This window comes from Salvelinus sp. IW2-2015, unplaced genomic scaffold (assembly GCF_002910315.2).
Source record: "Salvelinus sp. IW2-2015 unplaced genomic scaffold, ASM291031v2 Un_scaffold83, whole genome shotgun sequence".
Lineage (NCBI taxonomy): Eukaryota > Metazoa > Chordata > Actinopteri > Salmoniformes > Salmonidae > Salvelinus > Salvelinus sp. IW2-2015.
Window position 1 is genome coordinate 2,583,321 of NW_019942514.1, and position 27,325 is coordinate 2,610,645.

The 27,325-nt window shown below is 43.3% G+C and overlaps 1 protein-coding gene across 1 annotated transcript in view; it reads right to left on the reverse strand.

Moving 5' to 3' along the window:
- Positions 1-27,325, reverse strand: part of pacrg (PARK2 co-regulated) — a 270,269-nt gene that overhangs the window by 242,019 nt on the left and 925 nt on the right. The window lies entirely within an intron of this gene.

Consider the following 27,325-nt stretch of genomic DNA (forward strand, 5'->3'; position numbering starts at 1 on the left):
GAGATTATCACTTGCCGACTTCCTGATGTGATCCGGGAGTCGGCTACCGATTGGGATTCATGGTTTTCTGCTTAAGCTCCCAACATGAAAGTGCTGCGAGAGATCAAAAGCCATGATGTAGGAGGTGTGAGCACTGTGGCTCGGTGCTAATTTCCTGTCCTGGATGGGAGGTGGGAGGTGACTGGCCATTTGCTGGAGCATGTTCTTTTTCCTCTAGATCTTCTTTCATTTTACATGTCTTAAATGTCTCTCTCTCCCCCCTGTGCATCTCACTCCATCTCCTCAGTTCATGGTGTGAGAGGTGGTCATTGAAATGCTAATAACATATGCCATTTAGCAGACGCTTTTATCCAAAGCAACTTACAGTCACGCGGGCATACATTATACGTAAGGGTAATCCCGGGAATCAAACCCCCTACCTTGTTACAAGTGCCATGCTCTACCAACTGAGCTACAAAGAACTGCAATAGCTTGATGCTGGGCAGTGCAGTGATCTAACAATCTGCTAAAAATACAGAATGAAAGAGACGTGCGCGCGCGCGCGCACACAAACACGCACACACACACCAGGGGTCGCGTTAGCGTTTTCAAAATGCAGACCATAGAAAAATATCAGTTACATCTGCTATCCAACGCATCAAGAGATTACACAGACATTTTTAAGCCTAAACATTGCACATGAATTATACTACAATGATGGCATAGCCTAAACYAAAAACTCKGATAATACTTTTATTTTCCTTTTGACCCACATTTTAATCGCATACACATTCAGGAAAAATCCAGAATATCAAAAGCGGGCGCAGCGGTCTAGGGCAATGCATCGCTGTGCTTGAGGCGTCACTACAGAGCAGGCCGCGTCAGGGAGACCCATGAGGCGACGCACAATTGGCCCAGCGTCATCCGGGTTAGGGGAGGGTTTGGATGTCCTTGTCCCATCGCACTCTCGCGACTCCTGTGGCGGGCCAAGGTGCATGCTCGRTGACACGGTCGCCAGTTGTGCGGCTGGCTTCCGGGTTCAGCGAGCAGTACGGCTTGGCAGGGTCGTATTTCGGAGGACGCATGGCTCTCGAGTTGCAGCGATGAGACAAGACTGTAACTACCAATTGGATATCACGAAATTGGGGAGAAAAAGGGGTAACAAGTAAATCCAAATCAAATCAAATAAATAGATTATCAATAGTGTCACACCAGCAGGAACCAATGGGATTCTCAAGGAGGGAGTTCCTGTAGATGTTGCGCCCATAAGCAGGAACCAATGGGATGTTCGAGGAGGGGTGTTCATGCAGATGTTGAGCCCACATGCAGGAACCAATGGCATACTTGAGGGAGGCGTTCCTACAGATGCAGGAATGCCCACATGCAGGAATGCCCCAAATTGCGTCCCGCAATCATAAACTATTGGAAAATAGCATTGTTTTCATCAGAAGACGACATAATTGCAACGCTATTTAGTTAGCAACCAAAGATAAGTAAAAGCTTACAYTGAAAGAGCAAYGTATTGCTTGCAAACAGGATGCATGGCCATCAGATTTCTTATGTTTACCATKGAAAGAATGTAGCCAGAATGAAGCTCATCTTGCAAATTTAACTTGCTAAAACAACCGGAGAAAAGTAACCATTGCCTCGTCCTCTCTGCCATCAGTCAGAGTGCTGTCTGCTGATCAAATGCTAGTTTGTGAATGTGGGAATTGGATTGGTCTGARGACGAGAGCAAAGATTTCTCACCCGAGTGGAGAAGTCTAACTGAAGCGCAAAACTTGTCGGAAGCGGAGCAGAAATTAGAATGAGAAGCCTTTTAGAGCTACGTTTACAAATGCGACGTTAGCGCGACCCCTGACACACAAACACACACACACACACACACAGACTTACACACAATATCCTGCCCTCAGTGGTGGTCATAAGCTGAGCCTCTGAGGCAGAGTGTTAAACTTGAAGTAGCTTCGTAACACTATTAAACAAGAATTGTCAGGTTCTCTGCCACTGGTGCACATAAGGGAGTAATAACAAGGCGACGGCGGTCAGATGCACTCCAGGCTGTCATTTCTTTCAAGCCCCTTCTCATTTGGTCTGCTATCCTTTTTTCCCTCTAATGCCCGTGTCCACTCCTTTCCTTCCGTGAACGGCATCCTACAACCTCAACTTAGCATCCCCCTTGGAAGTTGCATGGTTGAGACCCCTGTGGAGGTGATTGGCCTAGCCAGCAGCGGACGAGACCTATGCTACTGTCATTTATAAGGTGTCATCCTGTGGAACAAAMATGCCTGCTCTAACCTTATTAGTATGGCGCATCCATGTGCTGCTGACACAGGGGCAGCGGAATAGGGAAGGGGAGAGAGAGAGATGGGGGAGGGAGAGAGAGAGACAGGAGCTGCGGCTCATCAATTCTGAGAGTGAGTTCGCCGTGGCGACGGTGGTGCGGCTTGTAGGTGATCCATCAACCTGCCTGGGCCTCCAGCTCTCCCCGCCGGCGCCCCAAAACGCCRCTGAAAGTCATTGATGGATGTTTGGTGAGGGGCCGTCAATTCACTCTCAGCTCAGGTAGAGCCCGCACTCTCATTTATATTTTTTATATCTCTCTCCTGCTTCGCTCATTCTCCTTCTCTTTTTGGGGGTAATATTGCATTTTGCATTTGCCGGGGAATGAGGGTGCCATTGCTTACTGAGGCGGCGAGGGGAGTTGCTGGAAAAGGAAGCACACTTGCTTGCTCTCTCTCTCTCTCTTTCTCTTGCTCTGTATATCTCCTTTCTCGGTTGAGGGGTTATTGAAATCTACCGCGATGCAAAAGGCGGCCTTTTTCTTTCCGGGCGCGAGCGAGTGAGACGGTGGGTGAGTCACAYAGGGAGAGGATGGTGGAGAGAGACAGATGGAGCCTCTTCTGATAAGGTCAGGCTGCACATCACTGCCGCAGGCAACAAAATTAGCTCTCTTTATTTATGGGGCACTTGCCCAGTCGAACAATATGCACTTGCCAGAGATGTGTCATCTCTCCGACGAGATTTCAAAGAATTCACGAATAAAAACGAACAGAGGCACCTCGACCGGTTTCTCTTTTCTTTCACATCCTCTTATCCAAACAATGAATATGTCACTTGTTAGGCTTACTCATTTACTCTCTATGAAACTGCAGGGTGAAATAGTCTGAGTACATAGTTACTATTAGCTATCCTTAGATTCATTAGTAATTGTGCATATCTTTTTCATGAGACCAAACAGACAGGCTAGTCAGCTGGAGCAGAAACAGTCGGTAAATCAATTTCATTGTGTGAAGAAAATGACTGGTAGATGGCTCTTTTGTTAAAAGACAAGGTCAGGAGACAGAAAATGATAGCGGAATGCTCCAGTCGACAGGGGAATTGAAGGCTAAAATGTAGGCTAGTACAGTCTGCGTTCCTGCTTACAAAGTCACCGAGGCACTTTGTGATTGTCATTGTGTCATACCAACGAGGGCATACACGTTTGCGGGAGGTATTGTCTGTAATGAAAAATGACAAGTTACGGGCAAAGACAACAACTAGCACAGCATTGGCAGTCACCTTTCAGAACAAAGACAACAACTAGCACAGCATTGGCAGTCACCTTTCAGAACAAAGACAAAGGGAGATGAAAGGATAAGGAAAAAGCATTCAACAATGGGAGGGATAGGATAACATTTTACAAACGTACATTCTTGAAGCTTTTAAAAAGCTGTCATTTATTTTTCTGTTTACCTCAGCGAGTGTATTGTCATTCAGATCAGAAAACAGTGGAGCTGGAGAGCAGGTGAATGAATACCCCTCAAAGCTGGTTACGTTTCCAGTGGGCGGCCCACTTATCTCKCGGGCTGCCTGGCCTCTGCTCGCTGCTTCACAGACGAGAAAGGCCTATTTGGTGATTCATGTCGGAAAACCGCAGTTGTGATCGCTCAAAATGAATCATATTGCATGGCTAAGAGTTCCACTCCTACCCACTCCTACTTGTCAAGTGATTCCTAAGGACCCATATGCACTGGATGAATCAGGGAGGCAAACACTGGCACCCAACATTGCATAAATAGGCCTAGGCATGCAACACATATTCAAACTATATCCTGAAAACATAGCCCACACCGCACAAATAGGCTACACACACTATGCTTTTGTTATTCCTYTTACTCTGTAATGGTATTTGTATGAAACAGAGGAGTGCAAGCCAGGTGAGCAGGGAGTTCATTGATCAGTGACTCACTACTTCAGTGGCAGTTTAAAAATAAACGACCTCAAGGCCCTGTTAAACGGGTCAGCGTGGCTGTTAATGCACACAGTGGTGGAACACCTCCTCAGAGCCTCTCTGCGAGCAGGCTTCTTAGAGTGCTGGGCACGCACCCGAGCCACGCTTTGCTTTTACGGCCCTAATCAGTGACGACACCTGAAGGCATTAAAACACCGGGCCAGGCCATCAAATTAATGACACACACAAGGAAAATAACACCCGTCGCCGGTAGAGAAGACTTTAACATCTGAAAAATTTAATTTGCTAAGTTCCTTAGTTCCTCAATCAACTTTTCATAACTACCTGCTTTTATGGCAGATATTTTTTGGGGTGTGTATTACAATGTATTCAAGCAGTACACTGCTTTGCCGTAGCATGCATGGGGGGTGTATAAAAAAAWCAATTGCCTAGCTAAGACTAAATACTGTACAGTTATCTGATTGAGGCATTATTCACAACCAAACAAACGATTTCTGTCAAAACATGAGCTTCGGGACAATGTACGTAAACCATGTGAAGTTCATGGCTAGGTCTATTGTGTTTTATGCTAGCTTAGCGAGATCTCTGAGCATAGCATATCCATCAAACAATTATTTTATTTAACCTTTATTTAACTAGACAAGTCAGTTAAGAACAAATTCTTATTTACTGCCCTATGGGACTCCCAATCACATCCGGTTGTGATACAGCCTGGAATCGAACCAGGGTCTGTAGTGACGCCTCTAGCACTGAGATGCAGTGCCTTAGACCGCTGTGTCACTCGGGAGCCCATCACCAAGCCCTGTCCTCTTGCACCACCACCTCCCAAGGGACAGAATCTTTGAAGGTGTCCAGTCCAGGTTTCATCATACATCCCATTCCTGCCTCCCACCATTATCCCCCACACTGTGACCCAACCATCCAGCCACCCAGGCGGGCAGGCAGGTGAATGAACCCCCGCTTCAGGCCCGGAAGGAGCCATCAATACAGTGTGCTCTGGATGTGATGTGGCAGGCTGACAGAGATGAGGTGAGGTCCTTGCTGAGTGTCCACAGGGGAGCAAGGCTGACAGACTGAGGGTAGGGAGGGGGCATCGATTTCAGAGCAAGAGTCCCGGCTGAGAGATGAGAAAGGGACAGATCTGTCCTCAAACACCCATCCTCTGAGATGTCCCTCCATCCCCCCCATTCCATCACGCTCTGATTGCTGTGGCGTCACAGGTAACCCAGATACAGACAGGTCCCCAAGGAGAAGAAAGCTGAGGAAGATAAGGTCCTCTACACCAGGGGWTCCCAAACCTTTTCACTTGGGGCCACTTTCCAGCATAGGGGAACATCCCCGCGCCGCCCCTGCGCTCGCGTGCACATGCCACGTCTATTTTTCTATGGGCACAAGCACTGTTCATGACACACACTGTTCACACCCCTCTTGTTGATGGAGAGAATTTAGCAGGTTTAAAGCTTATTTCCTGCAATTCTACACATTTTGTCATGGGGTGCAAAGAACATTTTGCCYTTTTAAAGCKAATTTTCTTGCAGTTCTATACATTTTGCCATGTCTAATGTATATTCAAATCAAATCAAACTTTATTTGTCACATGCGCCGAATACAACAAGTGTAGACCTTACCGTGAAATGCTTACTTACAAGCCCTTAACCAACAGCGCAGTTCAAGAAGAGTTAAGAAAATATTTACCAAATGAACTAAAGTAAATAATTATAAAAAGTAACACAATAACATAACAATAACGAGGCTATATACAGAGGGTACCGGTACCGAGTCAGTGTGAGGGGGGAACAGGTTAGAGGTAATTTGTACATGCAGGTGGGGTGAAGTGACTATGCATAGATAATAAAAAGCAAGTAGCAGCAGCGTACAAAACAAAAACAAACAAATGGAGGAGGGGGAGGGTCAATGTAATAGTCTGGTGGCCATTTGATTAATTGTTCAGCAGTCTTATGGCTTGGGGATAGAAGCTGTTAAGGAGCCTTTTGGTCCTAGACWTGGCGCTCCGGTACCGCTTGCCGTGCGGTAGCAGAGAAAACAYTCTATGACATGGGTGACTGAAGTCGCTGACAATTTTATGGGCTTTCCTCTGACACCGCCTATTATATAGGTCCTGGATTGCAGGAAGCTTGGCCCCAGTGATTTACTGGGCCGTACGCACTACCCTCTGTAGCGCCTTACGGTCAGATGCCGAGCAGTTGCCATACCAGGCGGTGATGCAACCGGTCAGGATGCTCTCGATGGTGCAGCTGCAGAACCTTTTGAGGATCTCGGGACCCATGCCCCAAGTCTCCTGAGGGGGAAAAGGTTTTGTTGTGCCCTATTCACAACTGTCTTGGTGTGTTTGGACCATGTTAGTTTGTTGGTGCACGCCAAGGAACTTGAAGCTCTCAACCTGCTCCACTACAGCCCCGTTGATGAGAATGGGGGCGTGCCCGGTCCTCCTTTTCCTGTGGTCCACATATCCTTTGTTTTGATCACGTTAAGGGAGAGGTTGTTGTCCTTGTACCACACGGTCAGGCCTCTGACCTCCTCCCTATAGGCTGTCTCATCGTTGTCGGTGACTAGGTGTTGGAATCGTGCCTGGCCGTGCAGTTACGAGTGAACAGGGAGTACAGGAGGGGACTGGGCACACACCCCTGAGGGGTCCCCGTGTTGAGGATCAGCGTGGCAGATGTGTTGTTACTTACCCTTACCACCTGGGGACGGCCCGTCAGGAAGTCCAGGACCAAGTTGCAGAGGGAGGTGTTTAGTCCCAGGGTCCTTAGCTTAGTGATGAGCTTTGAGGGRACTATGGTGTTGAACGCTGAGCTGTAGTCAATGAATAGCATTCTCACATAGGTGTTCCTTTTGTCCAGGTGGGAAAGGGCAGTGTGTAGTGCAATAGAGATTGCATCATCTGTGGATCTGTTGGTGSGGCATGCAAATTGGAGTGGGTCTAGTGTTTCTGGGATAATGGTGTTGATGTGAGCCATGACCAGCCTTTCAAAGAATTTCAAGGCTACAGACATGAGTGCTTCAGGTCGGTAGTKATTTAGGCAGGTTACCTTTGTGTTCTTGGGCACAGGGACTATGGTGGTCTGCTTGAAACATGTTGGTATTACAGACTCCAACAGGGAAAGGTTGAAAATGTCAGTGAAGACACTTGCCAGTTGGTCAGCGCATGCTCGGAGTACACGTCCTGGTAATCTGTCTGGCCCTTCGGCCAGACGGCCTGAATGTTGACCTGTTTAAAGGTCTTATTTACATCGGCTTCGGAGAGCGTGATCACACAGTCGTCAGGAACAGCTGATGCTCTCATGCATTTTTRAGTGTTACTTGCCTCGAAGCGAGCATAGAAGTTATTTAGCTCGTCTGGTAGGCTCATGTCACTGGGCAGCTCTCGGATGTGCTTCCCTTTGTAGTCTGTAATAGTTTGCAAGCCCTGCCACAGTGACACGAGCCTACCAGTCGAGCTAAATAACTTCTATGCTCGCTTCGAGGCAAGTAACACTGAAAAATGCATGAGAGCATCAGCATATGTTGGAAAAGCATTCCAGGTGAAGCTGGTTGAGAGAATGCCAAGAGTGCGCAAAGCTGTCATCAAGGCAAAGGATGGCTACTTTGAAGAATCTCATATTTTGTTTTGTAAAATATATTTTGATTTGTTTAACACATTTTTTGGTTACTACATGAATCCATGTGTTATTTCATAGTTATTCTACGATGTAGAAAATAGTAYAAATAAAGAAAAACCCTGGAATGAGTAGGTGTGTCCAAACTTTTGACTGGTACTGTAAATATATATWTTTTAAATTAGGGAGGACCCCCGCCGACCCCTAGTTGGGGTGCGCCCCACAGTTTGGGAACCACTGCTCTAGCATATCTCCATATTTTATCCCTAATAGGGGATATTGTTGAACAATCCCCTATCTTGACCCAGTATGTTAATTATGGCACATGAGAATAGTGGAAACTGACTTTTGGATCTCTCCAATGTCTGGAATTTATAATGGCAGTCATAATATTAGTCCAGCTGGAGAATTGAATCAAAAGCAAGCCTTTCATCAAAGGATGACGCTGGGGAGATCTGCTAACAGAAGAGACACAGTATGTACAGAGATACACTGCGTTGTCGGGAGCGTGACCTTTCAATATATTAACGAGGATGTTACCCTTTACATAGCAGTCTCTATGGACTGCTTTAAGCTAAACCCAAAAGATTGAATATGAAATTTTGCTTAATGTCCTAAAAGTTGTTTGCTCAACAAATCTGAAAGAGGGCTTGTAAACTGGAGCTGCAACAACCAGCAGTGAGATCCATGAAAATTAGGTCAGCCACTGAGTCTCCCCGCAGGGATAATYCCTTGAATGATAGTCCAGTCTCTGGATTAGCAAAAGTTAGCCTCTGAGCAAAAGGAGAAAACACTTTACTCCCCTCAATGCCTTCAAAACAGGCAACTTCTCCTCAGCTCATATCTCAAATGGAGCTTCAGGTATGCTGGTTTCAGGATGCTAGCTGCGGGAGGCAAACGCAGGATCAACAAACAAACCAGGATGCTAGCTACAGGAGGCAAACGCAGGATCAACAAACAAATCAGGCCGAGGCAGAACAGGCTCTTGAGGGCCGACCTCCCCCTGCTCTAGACTGACTTATTCACACGAGGCGGGAAAGAGGCGTGCGCTGCTGAAAGTCATCTGATTCCTGTGGAGGTTGGGGGAGGTTGTTCGGCAGCCCCCCATCCCCGCACTGTGGTGGTGCTGCGTTCAGAGAGCAGACGACGCTACAACAATGAAACAGGTGTCTCTGCTATTATACTGTACACAAGGCCTCCTGGGCCACATCTTCAATCCCAAATCCCTGCTAACAGACATCAATCACGCTCAAAGAATTAGCAGCGTCAGCCTCCCCTGTGGCTTCAATTTCTATGTCACTCGAGAGTTCAGAGCCGGTATCGAGGCAAAAGTTGCACKGTTTTTTTCTCTCCACTTCTCTAGCTGTTGTGGTACTGTAAAACAATCTTGGCCTRACAAGTGCTAAGACGAATCTGAGGTAATTTACTGTGCCTGAATAGCAGACCTCAGCAGCCAGCAGGCGCCTAATGTCCAGCCCACTATTACCCTGGCTGTCACACTCTTTGGCATAGTAGGCCAACACATCAGCAGACGATTATAAAAGAGGCCAAAAATGTACACTAGAAATTGCCAAGCAATGGRGTCGGAATGAGAAGTGGAAAGTTAAGTCACAGTGTCGAACTGTTAGGCTATAAGCTGAAGTCAAAGGAAGATGGCCTTCAAAAAGACATCCAGAGTTGGACCGACAAGCCCAAGTGTGTTTTGGGGAAMAGGCCAAAGGTTATATTGCTTTCCCTCCGTCTCTCCTTCCGTTCACTTTGTTCTTCTCCGTCCTGAGAGAGTGAGAACAGGTGTCATGACCGGGTCGACCGTCCTCCTGCCGTGCACTGATCAAACTCTCGTTAGTGGAATTTGTTTGGTGTTTCCCCGACAATGAGAGTCGGTGGCTGAAGCAGAGTGGATGTGACAGGGATCTTCTTGATAGCGCCTGGGTACATCTGTCTGTTTCCCTGCCTTCGGTGCCTTCAGTTCCCTGTCAGTTGCACGCGTACCTTTGACTTGGAGCACTTTGACTCTGCTGGATGTCAGGCAGGCAGTTAACAGCATAATCCTCTGTGGAATTGCAGTGGAGCTCATGCAAGCTCATGGAGGCTTTCAAGTATATTTTACTTGGGGTGCATGTCACCTGCAAATCATAAAACAAAACAAAACAAACGAAAGAGACGGCTTTGCTTCCCTTGTGAAGCACAAAAGTGATCAACAAAGCTGTAAAACAACGATTGCTTTCGATATAATATATTTGCTCCTGTCCTTGAGGGATTAGGGACAATTCATTTTAGGCTAATGCGAGTCAGCTAAAWTCAAAAGGTCAGATCAACATTATTGCTTTGCGATTTTTTAAAAAGATTTTCAAAACAGCTTGAACAAATGCCTTCATTTGCCATATTGGATTGTGACAACAGTGTCAGATACATTGATTTTCTARCCCTGGATTTCATTATGTTGATGTATTCAGTATGCGATCTGCCACGCATGCCCTGAGAGTGCAGTGCATGACACATGCCTTACCCCCTTAGATTAGATTGCTGAGGTGGGCTGCTTCTCCTCTAGCAAGGGCAGTGATTCTTATGGGAGTTGAGATGATGGGGGGTGGTTGATTTGTACCGAGTGTTCTTTTGAATGCTCGGCCGATATCCATTGAAATACAATTGATGCATTTCATGATTTACTTTTCTCTATCCAGACAAGATGCATTACAGTGTCACATATCATTTCGATTTCAACCTTTTCTTCTTTCCTTCAGGAAAACAGAGAAGTGTGGACACTTTGCAGTGTCTGGTAACTGACAGATAATCGAGTGACCAAGTAATACGTCATTTTGATGTTCTCCCAATWCTAAGCCCGACAGGTTTAAATAAGTAATGTTATCTCGTGAGTGATGGACACAGGTTTATCAATTCTGTTTCACTAACCATCATTGACAAAGAGATATCATCGTTACCAGCTATTTGCTCGGAATACAACAATCAAACAATCTCGGCTAGGATATATTATGGGATTCGAACTTTACTTTARCAGAAATATTTATTTTGATGAAGTAGCCTAAATCTTTTTTTTAAATACATCTTGAATAAATATTTGACGATGTTGTAGAGTTGGACATCCAACATATTAGGCTATGTAAATAATGTCAAAAGAGGATAGGCTAAATCGCAGAGATTCAACACACAACATATCATCAACTCCCTGATTTAATTGGTGAATAAACTAGCCTAATTGCATGCTATGCTATTATTAGCAGAGTATTCAGCTCACAAGGACCACTCAATTCAGACAWCCCGACTCATCATACTACTTAGCCTCAATGACACCACTATGGGAAGAGAGGAAATCATCTGTTACAACAAGCCTATTCCCATTCTTCATCTTTTACACTGCACGCTCATTGTTAAATGGAGAATGGTTCTTGAAATGGAGGGACATTCTGTGAAAGTGACAGGCCTACAGTCTCCACCTGGCTTTGTTGACCGGATACTGTTTATAGATGTCCTCTGTATTTCCTTATAAGATAATTAACTTCCAAGGAGAAATTATGTTTTGCAGCGGCAATAAACGTCCTATATTAAAGCCACCTAATAAAAATTCAAGCGGGTCTTCAAGGAGGATAACAAATGGGGCAATCATAATTGTGAACCGAGACCAAGCTCCAAAAAAAGTTAACACAATAGCAATGACTATAGTTCCTCATCAGGTCAGATGGAATGGCTATGGCAAACACTTCCCACTACCGGCTGCAGCTGCCAGACAGTCTTTGTGCACCGGAGAAAAAGGTGAAGGCGATTTCAGCAATCTCATTCTTCAGAAGCCAAGCTATCTATTKATCTTTAAATGCCTATGTCATGTGAAAGGAGCTATTGGTGATTAAGTCCATTAGAGCTACAAAGCACTGAGGAAAAAATACAGCCATATCATGGAGGCCTAAAAGGGAGTGTGTGTGTATACTGTATGTGTYCGTCGAGATAGTCTAGCWAATTTTTTAAAACTAATTCATGGTTTAATGTTGCTTTTTCAAATTTGAGAACGAGGTTAACATGAAGAGAAATGTCAGCAGAATAACGCAAGCGAAAACATTTTTAATTCAGCCGGTGTCCGGCCAAGGACCTTCTGTCCCAGTGATTGATCTAGCCTGCGCACTAGTCTGCGTTAAGAGGATGCAGGCCTCCGGGCACCAATTGCCAATAACACGTTACTTACCATGACCCAGTTCTCCGTCAAACGTCAGTTACCACAGCCACAAAGTCACAACTTCCGGACTTGTCTCCATGCTGCTGTGCTGTTTGTTGCGCCACCAGAGACTCTGGGTCGGCCGCCGGCCGCGTCCGGGAGGTCCGTGGGGCGACGCACAATTGGCCTAGCGTCGTCCGGGTTAGGGAGGGTTTGACCGGTAGGGATATCCTTGTCTCATCGCGCACCAGCGACTCCTGTGGCGGGCCGGGCGCAGTGCGCGCTAACCAAGGGAGCCAGGTGCACGTCTCTGCCAAACGTTCGTTTTTTTCCTCCCTCGACCTTTTTTATGAAACTTTTTCACAGCGGACGCTTTATCTGGACATGGTTCTACAGGACCTCCACCAGCCAAAAAAAGCAAAGTAGTAACATTAACACCATGCCATTGAATTGCAGTCACTGTACTCATACTATACAGGATAACTATCGCCTTATGGTGAGGATAGCCGTGTTGCAAGCCCAGCTTCAGATGCAACCGTTAAGGCAAGTGCAATACATTTGATTGATTGATTGATTGATTAATGACAGGCAGTTACCGGAATGGATTTCAAGAGTTAATAAGATGAGGTGAYTCTGGCCGAGGGGGGAGAGAGATGCCGGAGGGATGCCGCATTAGACTGCGCTCCATGTCACAGCCTGGTGGCAGCCATTGCTCCAGCGGCTCAGGGGACGTTAGCGGAGTGGCGCGGCGGGGATGATGGATCGGAACCGAGTGGCGGACGGGGGCCCAGAGTGAGGACCATGACATCCATCGGTTCTCGCTCGGCTTCCCGCACTCCAACCCCCCATCGCCACCACCCACACAGGATAGACCTATTTATTTATCACGCAGAGCAAATTATGAGCTCCCTTGTCAGGGAAATGTGTTTGGAGCGACAAGAAGAGAGAGTGAGAGAGATGGAGGGAGGGAGGAAAAATAGAGAGGGACGACTAGAGAGAGAGGAAGAGTAGCCTAGACATCAGAGGCACCTGCTTAAGAGAGTAATGATGATATGGGGGAGGAATGAGAAATGGAGGTCACGTCAGTACTGTCGAGTCTCCATCTCTTTTCCCAGGAGGGAGCAAAGCGGACTGTCTGGTCGGGCAGGCAGCTCAATGCTAATCCTGGAGGCGAAGCGGTAAATGAGGTTTGTACAGCACTCTATCAGTGCTCACCACAGCAATCTACAGGCCCATGCCACACAAAAAGTCAGAGGAACACATGTAGCTCTAAGGAGTGAATCCAGGGCTCAGGTATTGATTTGATCACTCAGGTGATATGTGCTACAAGGGGCCTTGATCTTTTAAGGCGTATTTATCTGCTTACAGACCTATGTGTTTTATATATGTGTGTGTGTGTGTGCGTGCGTGCGTGCGTGCGTGCGTGCGTGCGTGCGTGCGTGCGTGCGTGCGTGCGTGCGTGCGTGCGAATGGCCACAAATACTTTACTTCATAATAAGCCTATGTTCCAAGCCCATTCCCTTTTAAGGCTCCAAATGGCCTTGCCTTTATTTACAAAGCACTGCTCCTTCTGTGCAGCTCTCTCTCTGGTGGAGCGATATGTCAGTGACCAACAGGGAAAAGAGCAGTAGCAACATACCAACAAACCCCCTCCAGCCGCCGATAGCCTACTCTTGAGAGATATTGAATATTTAAGGGTTTGAAATGGGACTTCCWGAGGATTCTTGAGGGGAGATTTGTTTATGACCTACAGCGAGGAAGTCAATTATGGCTCTGATCAGGGCCTAAAATACAKACCCGACAAAATGCAGGTAGACTTTGGCATTYATGGGTAAGATGTCRATTTCACCAGCCACTTTGACGGGTGGTTAGGGATCCACAGTGGAAGCATTTCACGAGCATTTGTGAATGAAAATAGAGTTAGAAGCCAAGTATGAGCACATTTATAGCTAAATAAATGTTGCAGTAGCTGTTTTCAAAGTGTTTCTGTCGTTTTGTTTTATACCTGGTTGCTAATCACACAAAGAACTACGAATCCTAGAATATTTGTTCTACTTCGTGSGATGCGCATCAACACTGCCTGGCTGGGGAACTGTGCGCCCTGTGATTGAAGTGCTGAGGATTCATTTTAGAAGTGCTACGCAGACATAAAAGTTGGTCTAATTTACTCAAAAGTCTACTAAATTGAGACATTGTTTTGTTCGCGAGCTAGATTGTTTTTCAAGTTTACTTCAACTGCCTGCGAAGACACATCGGACTACTAGTCAGATTCTCTATCTCGCAGGCACATTGTCACTGACTCAAGCGGTGCCCTTGTTGCCTACACTTATTCCATAGGCCTACTAAGGAATCACAGTAATGAAAAGCAGTGGTTTGAGAATAATTGCCAGGGAGAAAAAGGAAGTGTAGCCTTGCTGAATACCATTGAAGCAATAGGACAGACAAAGAGCTCCAGGTGCAGCCTTCAGACAGTGACACTATGTTGTTGTAGTGGGAAAACAAACTTGGTTTCTCCTTTTATATTAAAAACATCTCAGAGTAATATGTGAGCCATCTGAGAATGGCCTCGTTTATTATGTATGAATCAGCTTCTGAATGTACTCACCGCCAACCAGCCTGAGACTGACAACAAAGGTTTGAGCAACTTCTGTGTGATCAAACTGAACCAGCATATTTTTTTGTGGCAGAGTAGAATATTTTTMGGAATACAGTAGTCTTCATATTTTATTGAGCTTCTGATCCCAATGTAGGCTACAATAGGGGAGAGTGGGGTAAGTCGAGCAAAAGGGGTAAGTTGAGACTCCCTTGTTTCTAGGAAACCATACACAAAATGAAACATTTGACCAAATACTTAGGGAGAGGTAATAATTTCATGGAGACTGTGAAGGAAGAAACCGCATGAAAAAACTGGTAAGCATGTTCAGATTTATTTTTATATTTACAATTTTATTTTTATTTTTTTTTACAAAAGTCTAATTTATTTATTTTGGGGCCGCCCGGGTGGCGCAGTGGTCTAGGGCACTGCATCGCAGCGCTAGCTGCGCCACCAGAGTATCTGGGTCGGCCGCCGGCCGCGACCGGGAGGTCCGTGGGGCGACGCACAATTGGCCTAGCGTCGTCCGGGTTAGGGAGGGTTTGACCGGTAGGGATATCCTTGTCTCATCGCGCACCAGCGACTCCTGTGGCGGGCCGGGCGCAGTGCGCGCTAACCAAGGGAGCCAGGTGCACGGTGTTTCCTCCGACACATTGGTGCGGCTGGCTTCCGGGTTGGAGGCGCGCTGTGTTAAGAAGCAGTGCGGCTTGGTTGGGTTGTGTTTCGGAGGACGCATGGCTTTCGACCTTCGTCTCTCCCGAGCCRGTACGGGAGTTGTAGCGATGAGACAAGATAGTAATTACTAGCAATTGGATACCACYAAAATTGGGGAGAAAAGGGGGTAAAATTAAAAATACATTTAATTTATTTTGTTAGAGGTTTCATGATGCTTGTATGTAAACCAAAGTAGGTCATTTTGAGAATGTTCTATACATCAGTTGGGGTCTCTATAAGCTTCAATGTGAGGCCCTAAACCTAGCATGAAAGTGCATCCTTGTCGTGTCTAATATAGTCAAAATGTTTGCCTTGGGTTAAGTTGAGCCAATGGCCACAGGGTAAATTGACCCAATGGTTGAGCCAATGGCAAGTTGAGAGAGCTGAAGTGTTTTTTTCTTTCCAGGTGTAATCATAGCTGCTGGAAGTAGAAAGTGAAATAATGTTTCCAAAATAATATAATTACTCATGTCTAAACACCGAACTTGGGCAGCACACGAGCCAAATATCGAACAGCTTGTTGTGTTGCAGCCATAGAAATATAACCAATAGAACACAGCTAGCACATAACATTCTGAGAACCACGTTTCTTAGAGCTTGGTGAGAGCGTGGTTGTCCTATGGTTATATTGAATGCAACCTTCCCTTAACGTTACCTACTGGTTTCCTCATGGTTCAATTTAGAGTAATGGTTTCAAATTGTTCAGAGAATGTTAAGAAACAACGTTCTTCTGTGGAAATTTCAGTGCATAACGTTTTCTGCAGGTTTCTTAATGGTTATTTTTAAAGTCATGTTCTCAGAGTGTTCAGAGAACGTTGAGAAACAAAGTTCTTCTGTGGGAATTTCAGGACTTCACCATAACGTTTTCTGCAGGTTTKCTCATGGTTCAATTTAAAGTCCTGCTCTCAGATCATTTAGAAAACTTTCCATAAAAACCACAAGAAAACATTAGTAACGTTCTACATTATTGAATAATAGTGAAGACATCAAAACTATGAAATAACACATATGGAACCATGTAGTAACCAAAAAAGTGCCGCTACACGGCWGACAAATGGTTTAAAACTACAACACCAGAAAATGGTAAGACCCTCTGAAACTTTTGATGAGTGAAGAAGATAAAGTCTACACATTCACGGTCTGCAGCTGTATATGTAAAATAGTCCAGGAAACTCGACCGCAGACGAGAAAAGAAGAACATTTCCCTATCCCCACCGCGTGATACACCTCTGATGGATCCATTCTAACGAACACTCCAGAACAAAGAAAACTACAACTACAAAGGACATTGTGACCTCTGGTGGACAAACCAGAGACTTCTGTCGAACTACTCCCCATAGACGGACCGGGTGATTTCAACAGAGAGACGACAAAGACATACAAGCGTAAATATTTATTTTCGAATGAGCGGTTGTTCATGTGCAAAGTATTCATTCTTATGAGCATGGCTTCCACATGTATGTATCAGCCCACTCTCTTTATCTTGCCCCTCCCTTCCCATTGTGTAACCAAACGGTCATATCGGGTAAGTCCACTAGGGACTTTTCATTGCGTTATGTTAGTAATCGATCATTTGTACTGTGTGTGTGTGTTTATGTAATTCTGTGTGGTTATGTGTTTATGTAATTCTGTGTGATTATTTAGTTAGTTAGTAAATAAATAATTAAGCCAATTTGTTGATCACTGATTGAACATTTAGACTAGAGTTCGTGCAGATTTACAAGGTCAACGACATTCAGAATGAGACTGATATGAGGTAATAATACATTAATAAGTGACTGTTATCGACAGATATGAATATATCTTATAAGAGTTTAATTCGGGAGATAGTAACTCGATAAATACGTTTTCCCGTGGTGCCCCAAGGTACTAATGAGTTAGTTGTTACATGATCACTTAATAATTAAACATAGTTAACTGATTTGATCAAATAACAGTCATTAACTTCTTACGGCTGAAATCCCGTTAACTGGATCGATTTGACAACAGCCAGTGAAAGTGCAGGGCGCCAAATTCAAACAGAAATCTCATAATTAAAATACCTCAAACATACAAGTATTATACACCATTTTAAAGATAAACTTGTTGTTAATCCCACCACAGTGTCCGATTTCAAAAAGGCTTCACGACGAAAGCACACCATCTGATTATGTTAGGTCAGCGCCTAGTCACAGAAAAACACAGCCATTTTCCAGCCAAAGAGAGGAGTCACAAAAAGCAGAGATAGAGATAAAATTAATCATTAACCTTTGATGATCTTCATCAGATGGCACTCATAGGACTTCATGTTACACAATACATGTATGTTTTGTTCGATAAAGTTCATGTTTATATTGGCACGTTATGTTCAGTAATGTTTGCCTCCAAAACATCCGGTGATTTTGCAGAGAGCCACATCAATTTACAGGAATACTCATCATAAACGTTGATAAAAGATACAAGTGTCATGCATAGAATTAAAGATATACTTCTCCTTAATGCAACCGCTGTGTCAGATTTCAAGAAAGCTTTATGGCAAAAGCACACCATGCGATAATCTGAGTACAGCGGTCAGCCACCATACAGATACCCGCCATGTTGTAGAGTCAACAAAAGTCATAAATAGCATTATAAATATTCACTTACCTTTGATGATCTTCATCAGAATGCACTCCTAGGAATCCCAGTTCCACAATAAATGTTAGTTTTGTTCGATAAAGTCCATAATTTGTGTCCAAATACCTCCTTTTGGTTCGCGCGTTTAGTCCAGTAATCCAAATGCACAAAGCGCGAGCACTAAGTCCAGACGAAAAGTCAAAAAAGTTCTATTACAGTTCGTAGAAACATGTCAAACGATGTATAGAATCAATCTTTAGGATGTTTTTATTATAAATCTTCAATAATGTTTCAACCGGACAATTCCTTTGTCTTTAGAAATGAAAAGGAACAGAGCTCGCTCTCACGGCTGCGCACGAGACTTGGCTCATGGCTTTCTGCCAGACCCCTTAGTCAAACAGCTCTTATTCGCTCCCCCTTCACAGTAGAAGCCTGAAACAAGGTTCTAAAGACTGTTGACATCTAGTGGAAGCCTTAGGAAGTGCAATCGGACCAAATTTACACTGTATCTTGGATAGGCAAAGACTTGAAAACCTACAAACCTCAGATTTCCCACTTCCTGGTTGGATTTTTTCTCAGGTTTTTGCCTGCCATATGAGTTCTGTTATACTCACAGACATCATTCAAACAGTTTTAGAAACTTCAGAGTGTTTTTTATCCAAATCTACTAATAATATGCATATCTTAACTTCTGGGCCTGAGTAGCAGGCAGTTTACTCTGGGCACGCTTTTCATCCGAACGTGAAAATAGCGCCATAAGAAGTTAATAACATTAACGGTAGTCACGTCACGACATGTCCTATCTGTGCTTGGAGTTCAAAACAGTTAACCTAAGCTAGTTTTATAAAAAGTCTTATTGAAACATGTTCTCAGAACATTATTTAATTACCTTCAAATAACCTATAATTTCTGTGCTCAGAACGTTAATAAAACTTTCAGGGAACCAAAGAAAAACATCATCAGAACCTCCCTGCAACCTAAAAATGAACATTCCCAAAACAGGCAAAATGTTCACTTCCGTTCTCAGAACGTTTAAAAAAAAACATTACGTTTTAATGGTCAGGAAACTTATGGCTTCCCACAACTTCCAAAGAACCAAATGTGCTAGCTGGGAAGGGTTTTGGAACCTCACCCTGGTAATTTGACTGGTAAACTCATGAGTATGCTCAAAATGGCTGTCAGTCCTGGCTTGAATGGGAACTTTTGTTCTATGGATTCTATTTCTCTTCGCGCTGTCAGTGAATAGTTAAAGGCCTTTCGCAAGTTCCAAAATACAATCGCGGGAAAAACATTTGGAAAGCAAAAGCCTACTGCTGAGAAGAGTAATTTGTCAGTAGAAGCAAAAAAAAACTCAGACGAACAGCACTGTTTTTCAAAGTAGCTCAGGCCTATCTTGAGACCATCACCGGTACGGTGAGAAGCCTAAGCTATGCAAATCCATGCTATCTGCATCATTGGGTGAGTCAGTGGCACTCGTGATGTAACATTTGATACTGGAGCTCCGAGGCATGTGTTGAAATCGTAAGCAGCTAACTTCAAAGCAGTGTGTCGATGCGTGTATATTTTTAACAGAAGTACGTCATCAATAACGTCAAAAGTTTTGTTTAATCACTTGCTTTTTCAAACCGTTTGTTGCTAAATGCAAGATCCTATTGATTTTGCCGTGGTTCCGGTGCTTTCTTCGATTAAGCTGCTTTCAAAAGCTTACCACTACTAGATACCATACTTATACTACTAGTTAGGATTTTGTATACAGAAATACACCTGACCAGTAGCTTAGCAGGTAGAGTAGGCAACTTTGGAACATTGGTCAAATCCTGTTACAGGCACACTATTTAGAAAATAGTTTTATGTGGTTTCTGCATTGTTCAAATAATTWGTTTTATTTAGTATCATATAAGTTTCTGTCTAAAGCATCCTAAATAATGCCATAGATTCAGTTTTAGAAAACGAGTAAACTTGAAGGAAAAAAATGAAAGCATGATGTGAGAATTCTACAGACTAGGCTTCGCTTTCACAAGACCTGAAAATAACAGGGTGAGATAAGCAAGATGCACAGTTAGCGAGCTAGCTTGTTGACAACGGGCAAAAACAGTTATACACTGCCGTGTCACAATAGCTGGTACTCGGGTCCTGGATCTTAGATCCACTACTCATGCAGGTCCAGGATTTGTTTCAGACAGGGTTTGTTTGCGTTTCACACATGCTTTATAGCGGATCAGGGTACCAAATGCTCAAGGATCCGGATCATAAGGAGATATATGAAAGCGCCCTAAAATAATTGTGTTTGGGAAATAAAGATAGACATAGTTTTACTAAAAAGGTAGTGGTAATATTTCATTCAGTACAGAAAATTTGTAGGTGGTTAACTTACCCGATCCTGTAGCTGAACTTAACCCGGGTATGGGGTAAGTTGTGCCAAGAGGCCACTTTTTTTTGGACAAGATGTGTTTTCAAAACTATAATGTCTACATGATTTCTGATTATGTCCAGGGATACACAACATTTTGAAATATATGTAGATATCTTTGTTAGAAAGAATACTATATTTCCCTTAACTGAGCGATGCTGAATGGCTCAACTTATCCCACTCTCCCCAGGCTATGAAGAAATATAGCGTAAGAAGCAGCCTATTCAGTGTGGGTTTCTACATAAAAGAGGACAATCAGCTTAAGCTTCCCGTTCTTTGCAAACACGCATGGTTGCTGGCTGCGGAGGTGACTCGATAGCTGTGGTGCGCGCATGCTAAGCGATAATTKACTTGCAATATGTGCAATGTAAATGTCCTGCTGCCTTCACTAAGGAGGAATATCATATGATCCAGACAGAGCTATGGTGTATTTCCATCAGTATAAATGTCTCACCTCACTACGGTAATTTTGAAAGTTTGACCACTTAGCAACATTGTTTTGTGTGCCCATAAGAATGATGAGTTAGTATGGCAGGTACATTAGGAGAAGTTTACATTTCAATATGCTATCACTTCATCATTTGCTCAACTAAAGCCAGGGACCGTTGTGAATAGATACTAGACCTACATGCCTGACTAATAAATCAACCTGGACTCAGGGGTAGTAAAATAGTCCATTTAAATCCTGAAAAACGAATTAAATACAAAATGATTATGTTTTATTGCCTCATACACCAGATAGGTGCAGTGAAATGTGTGGTTTAAAAGTATGATATGTTACGTTTAGTATGGTATGTATTCATTTGTGGATGTCCATCATCCATTTTGTATGATATGTTACGAATTAGAATTTGCATATGTTACTAATTGCAATTTGTAAAATATGTTACGAATTTGCTAAAGTTTTATGTTACGAATTACAATTTGCTGTGGCTAACGTTAGCTAGGTGGCTAATGCGAACGTTAGCTAGGCTAGGGATTAGGATTAGGAGTTAGGTTAAAGGGTTCAGGTTAGGTTTAGGGGAAGGGTTGCAAAGAAGCTCAAATGTAGTAAGTATTTGCAATGTTGCTAGTTAGCTAAAATGCTCAAATTGGCCATGATGAGATTCAAACACGCAATCCTTGGGTTGCTAGACGATCACATTAGGTCTACCCATCCAGRCCGACTAACCAGCCTACTTTTGTTTTTGCCTTAAGTAACCTTCTGTCTTATGTAACCATACCAAACATAACATATCATACTATTTTGAGTGTCCCAGATTTACATTTACTATGTTACGTCTGGTCTATGAAACCACGCTGAATAAATAGGCATAGCCTAAGTGCCAAATGCCAAAATATGCAACAAACAATGTAGGCCTACTGTATAAATGATCTACTGTTGCATTTTAGGCCTAAAGCCTAGGCCTTTTTACAAAACACTGAGAGGGCTTTTTGTCAAAATGTCCCACTATAACCTACTTCCTGGCTCAGAAGATGGGTTTACTTGACCAATCAATAGGACACGTCAATTAGGACTGATGGGCTCTGATATCTATTACATTCTCCTGATCCATCTTCATCTAAAATGGACAGGAGTGGTCTGGGGGAGCCAGACTGTCTTTGGAAATTACTCATTCAGTAGTTTAACTCAAAGTCTATGAGGTCTAGCCTATCACCTCTGGGGAAATTCGATGGCCATGCCTTGCTACCTTGTGTTTGTGCTCAAATAGAGATGGAGAGTAAGGTACAAGCTGACAGAGACTGCTTGTCATGCCAGCTATTAGCTTGATACAGAAGGCTGGTTAAATAAATAAATAAGAAAGAGTCTGAAAGGGTCGACGTGAGGCTGTCAGTGAGGTGCAGCACCTGTTCTGCATCCTTAAATACAGGTACATCTTCATTGTGCTTTACCTGCATTTTCTGCACTGGATGAAGACATTTCAGAAGCACGCGTGTGCGCACATACACACACCAGGCAATGTAACAACAAAAAGGCAAAATACTTTTCTCTCTTTGAAAGAGAACTCTTTTAATGGACTGAATCTGAATGACAGTCAGAAAATGTGTCTAGCAAGCGCCTTTTCTCACGTTTCTCTTCCTCTTACTCATTTGAGGGTCAATATCAAGGCTGGTGATTAATAATAATAATGACCTCTACACCAGGTGGTATCAGAAGAAGGCCGTAAATATTGTAAAATACTCCAGCCAACCAAGTCATAGACTATTCTCTTTGCTACCGCACGGTAAGCGGTACCGATGCACCAAATCTGGAACCAACAGGAGTGGTCCCTGAACAGTTTCTACCCCCAAGCCATAAAACTGCTAAATAGTTAACCAAAGACCCCCACTCCKCTTTGCACTAACTCTTTTCACTCATCACATGTGCTGTTGCTACTGCTTATTATCTATCCCGTTACCTAGTCACTTTACACCTACCCATATGTACATTCACCTCTGAAGGTAAATAATGCACTTACATTCAGTAATTTTGCTCTGAGTTGTCATCCTGAGGGTCCCAGAGATAAAATGTAGCAGTTTTGCTTTTTAAAAATCTATTTTTATATACAAATGTAGTGACTGGGTTCTACAGTTTGAAGCCCTGCTGTCTCTGGCTCCACACCCAACCTGCCCGGCCATCTAGATGTGTGAAAGTTAGTGTATAAGCTAATGATCCATCATGTATGACATTCCTGGGAGTGTGTAAACTTACATTTTGTATTACCATATAATTTCTGTATGTTCTCTATAGTTATGTACTTCAAAATGTATCAATTGACCAATTCGGCACATTTGGGCAGACTTTGTAAAAAATATTGTGCCGTATTGCAATGCTTCACTAGTTCAATCTGAAACGTTGCATACACACTGCTGCCATCTAGTGGCCAAAATCTAAATTGTGCCTAGACTCCTATATTATATTATGGGCTTTCTCTTGCATTTCAAAGATGATGGACAKATTWTTTTTGTATTATCTTTTACCAGATCTAATGTGTTATATTCTCCTACATTCATTTCAAATTTCCACCTACTTCAAAGTTTGCATATCCTTGCTTCAGGTCCTGAGCTACAGGCAGTTAGATTTGGTTATGTCAGTTTAGGCAACATTTTTTAAAACCCGCCAAAATGCGGTTGCAGTCCAACCGCCAAAACTGCCAAAACCGCCAAGTGTTGAAGCGATTCTGTGCTTCCAACTTTGTGGAAACAGATTGGGGAAGGACATTTCCTGTTTCAGCATGACAATGCCCCGGTGCACAAAGCGAGGTCCATACAGAAATGGTTTGTAAAGATCGGTGTGGAAGAACTTGACTGGCCTGCATAGAGCCCTGACCTCAACCCCATTGAACACCTTTGGGATGAATTGGAACGCCGACTGCGAGCCAGACCTAATCGCCCAACATCAGTGCCCGACCTCACTGATGCTCTTGTGGCTGAATGGAAGCAAGTCCCCGCAGCAATGTTCCAACATCTATTGGAAAACCTTCCCTCAACATCTAGTGAAAAGCCTTCCCAGAAGAGTGGASTCTGTTAAAGCAGCAAAAGGGGGACCAACTCCATATGCCCATGATTTTGAAATTATATTTTTTGACGAGCAGGTGTCCACATACTTTTGGTCATGTAGTGTATCTACCTCAATTAAATCGTACCCCTACACATAAATACTGTATTGGTACCTTGTGGATATAGCCAAGTTATTGTTACTCATTGTGTATGAATTCCTCGTGTTATTATCTTTCTTTTATATTTTTGGGAATAGCCCGAAAGTAAGCATTTCAATGTTAGTTATTTTGCTCCTGTAGTATMTCTCTGTTCCTGCCAGGAGACGGAGAGAGTCATTTCAGGAAGCCAGTGACAGGTTGCCCGGTCATTCCATTATCCCATTCATCCTACCAACAATCTACCTGATTATGGAACGCCGTTTGGGTCTTTGCGTGTCCCAAAAAAAAGACACAATTCTATTATAGAATGTTGTGTGTGCTGAATTTYCACGTGCAAGCCAAGAGCCACCATTACAATCACTGTTACAGCTGTACAATACTGCATTGGTAATAAGGCATTATTTGTTCGACCGAAAAGGAAAACATCTGTGTGAGCATTTGAAATTAGATCAAGTCAAAAGAGCAGGATCAACATTTCTTGCATATATCTTTGATACAGATGTTATTTCCAACTTCTGTGGTAGCTAGCTAGCTTTAGCGTGGTACCTAGCTAGCACCAATGCAACCAGCCTGAAAACAATATTCTTCGCAATGGTTTAGGAATCCATGTGAGTAAGTATTAGCTATGTAGCCGCTTGTTGTTCTCCGATTGAAATAACTAGCTAGCCAGCTACTTAACCCTGTTGCCCAAAACTAATGTTATWAACAGCCAGCTAGCTTCACCTGGCTAATATGGCTTGACCTGACCGGGTTATGTGTTGTGAAAATAGCCACAATAAGGATTAGCCACAACAGTGGAACTTGGGTTTCCGCTTCCAAATAAAAGTCCCTCTTTGAAAGTGTTGCAGAAGGTTACAATTGGTGGAATCATGCCATATTTAGACTCGATAATCTTGAACAAGGTTGGAGTGTTGGAATGTGGAGCAATGAAACGGAGTATGAGTCTACTCGGTGACACCCACAGAAAACCACTGTGATGAGTTTACACCAGTGTTTCCTCTGTGTTAATTTAAGTGTGGTGCTGCACCACGYCAGAATTGCCGCCACACCGAAAGTAACATACTATTTTTACTAAACATAGTTTCAATAAAGTTCTGTGAAGCACATTCGCTTTTCATGGTAAATAAATCATCTGTCTGGGTTCAACACAGTTCTGAAGGTTATTTAGCTCTGTGAGCTGTGGCAGGTAGCCTGCAACTCAAGAAACACAGCGCACCAGTGACCAGCGAGCGAGTGACCAGTGCTCGATACAGACGCTCTGCGGCGCAAAACACAATTCACTTGAATCACTTCAGAATGCACCTGCGTGAGAAACTGCAAGAAAGGTACGTTAGCTTGTTTGTTTGACTAACGTTAGCTAGCCAACTAGTTAACTACATAAGCTAGCTATAACCTAAAAACTCTACTAACATAATTTAGATCTATAATATTGCTGCCACAATTGTAACGGCAATTAGCTATAGAATAACCATAAGTATATTGATGATAGAAACACGCTTGACTAATGTTACTAGTCTAGCAAGTTAGCTAACATTAGCTAGTTCYTTTGGAACTGTATTAAGTGCAAGCAAGATAGCTGCATTTATCTGTCTTCGATTGGATTTGTTTTTCTCAGATTAGTTCATTGAAATATTTCCAGCCACAGCAGTGAAAGAGAAAGGGCGAGCAGGGACAAGAGTGTCAGGTAACGTTCACTTAGCAAGCTAACATCAAATCACCCTGAATTAAATTAAACTTTCTTTAGTTAGCTAACTCTTTAAAAGCTTAAGCTATCGTGTATGGCTTACTTTGCTAGACAGAGAAGGCAGAATCCCAAGAGTGAGGTAGGGATGCATGAGGGAGGGACAGAGTGGAACAGAGGAAAGGAGAGAGGAGCTGAGAGAAGGAGAAGAAAGAGGAGTAGATAAAAGGAGAGGAGAGGAGGAGGAGAGTGGAGTAAGGCCAAGTGCGAACAACCTCCAATCTGGATGGGACCCAAAATGGCTTAAAATGTACAGACTGATTTATTTTAATTGGGTTAACATGCTGACCAGACCGGACACGTCGCGTGCGCGAGCGTCGCAAAATAAATTTAGAAATCCATGTTATTCAATTATTGCATCCACACTGCTCGCGAGCGTCTGCGTTACCAAGGGCTAAAATAGAAGTCATTCCTATTTCTGACGCAGATCGCGCTGAAAGTCCTGCCTCTCCATCTCCTCATTGGTTTATAGAAGCAGGTACCCACGTGCCATCTCCTCATTGGTTATACCCACGTGGGTGATTGAAAGACGAACTGTTTTGCCGGTTGTCGTGGTAATACTATAAAAGTTTTGAAGCGATCACCATATAAGTTCAACGATGAAAAAGCCTGGAAGGAGGAGAGATGACTAGAAACGATTCAGTTGGCCGTTTTATGTGTGGATTAATTTGTCGGAGTAGAGGACCTTGTGCAGTTCAGGTAAAATAACAACTCAATGTTAATATCCCAGAACAAATTAGCTAGCAACAGCAAGCTAGCTAAATAGGACAAATTAGCTAGCAGGTGCAAGCTAACTAGCTAAATTGCCATATATGTTTAATGCTTTTCGACCTGTCCCCAAATTAATGTCATTGGTTCAGAGTTTGTTTTGATATTTTAACCTGCGTGTCGTGATCGCGTTTGGTGTAGGGGGACAAAATAAATGTGRGCACGATGGCGCACGCYCGCAGCCGGTTTGGGTTCCGTGTAAGGGCTAAAAATGTTTGTGCATATTTAGTCTGTACTAGTCTACAGCATTATGTGTAGTGTTGTAATGCTTGCTATCTGTAATAGTTTGGTTAATAATGGTTTATTTTTGTTTTTTCCTTTWAAAAAATCACCAGAACCAAGGTTTCAGTACTTATACATATTTTAAATGTAACCTTTATTTAATTAGGCAAGTCAGTTAAGAACAAATTCTTATTTACAATGACGGCCTACACCGGCCAATTGGCTATTTCAAGAACATGAAATAACTATTCCAACAATGCAATTCTAAAGTCTAATACATCCAGTGTGATTAACATATTTTTGTCAAATGAACAAATTATTGTCTTTTGTTGAATTTATATAAGAARATTACAACCTCGTTTAGCATGATCTATTCCATTATGGCATGATTCCACTATTTGTATTAATTTGCATCACTTTCAATTAGACTTTTATTTTGAAYGCAACCCGCAATTTCGACGAAAGTGGCTAATCCTTATTGTGGCTAGCTTCACATAGGTGGGTCCGACCACCATTAATCAAATAAGAACTGTCTTATAAATTGGGGTTATTTTAGATAATGACACATAGCTAACTATAGCTACTGAAACAGATGATGTCGTTTTGATATGTTTTTGGGGAAGAACAGAGCTTGGGGAAGTGTGTC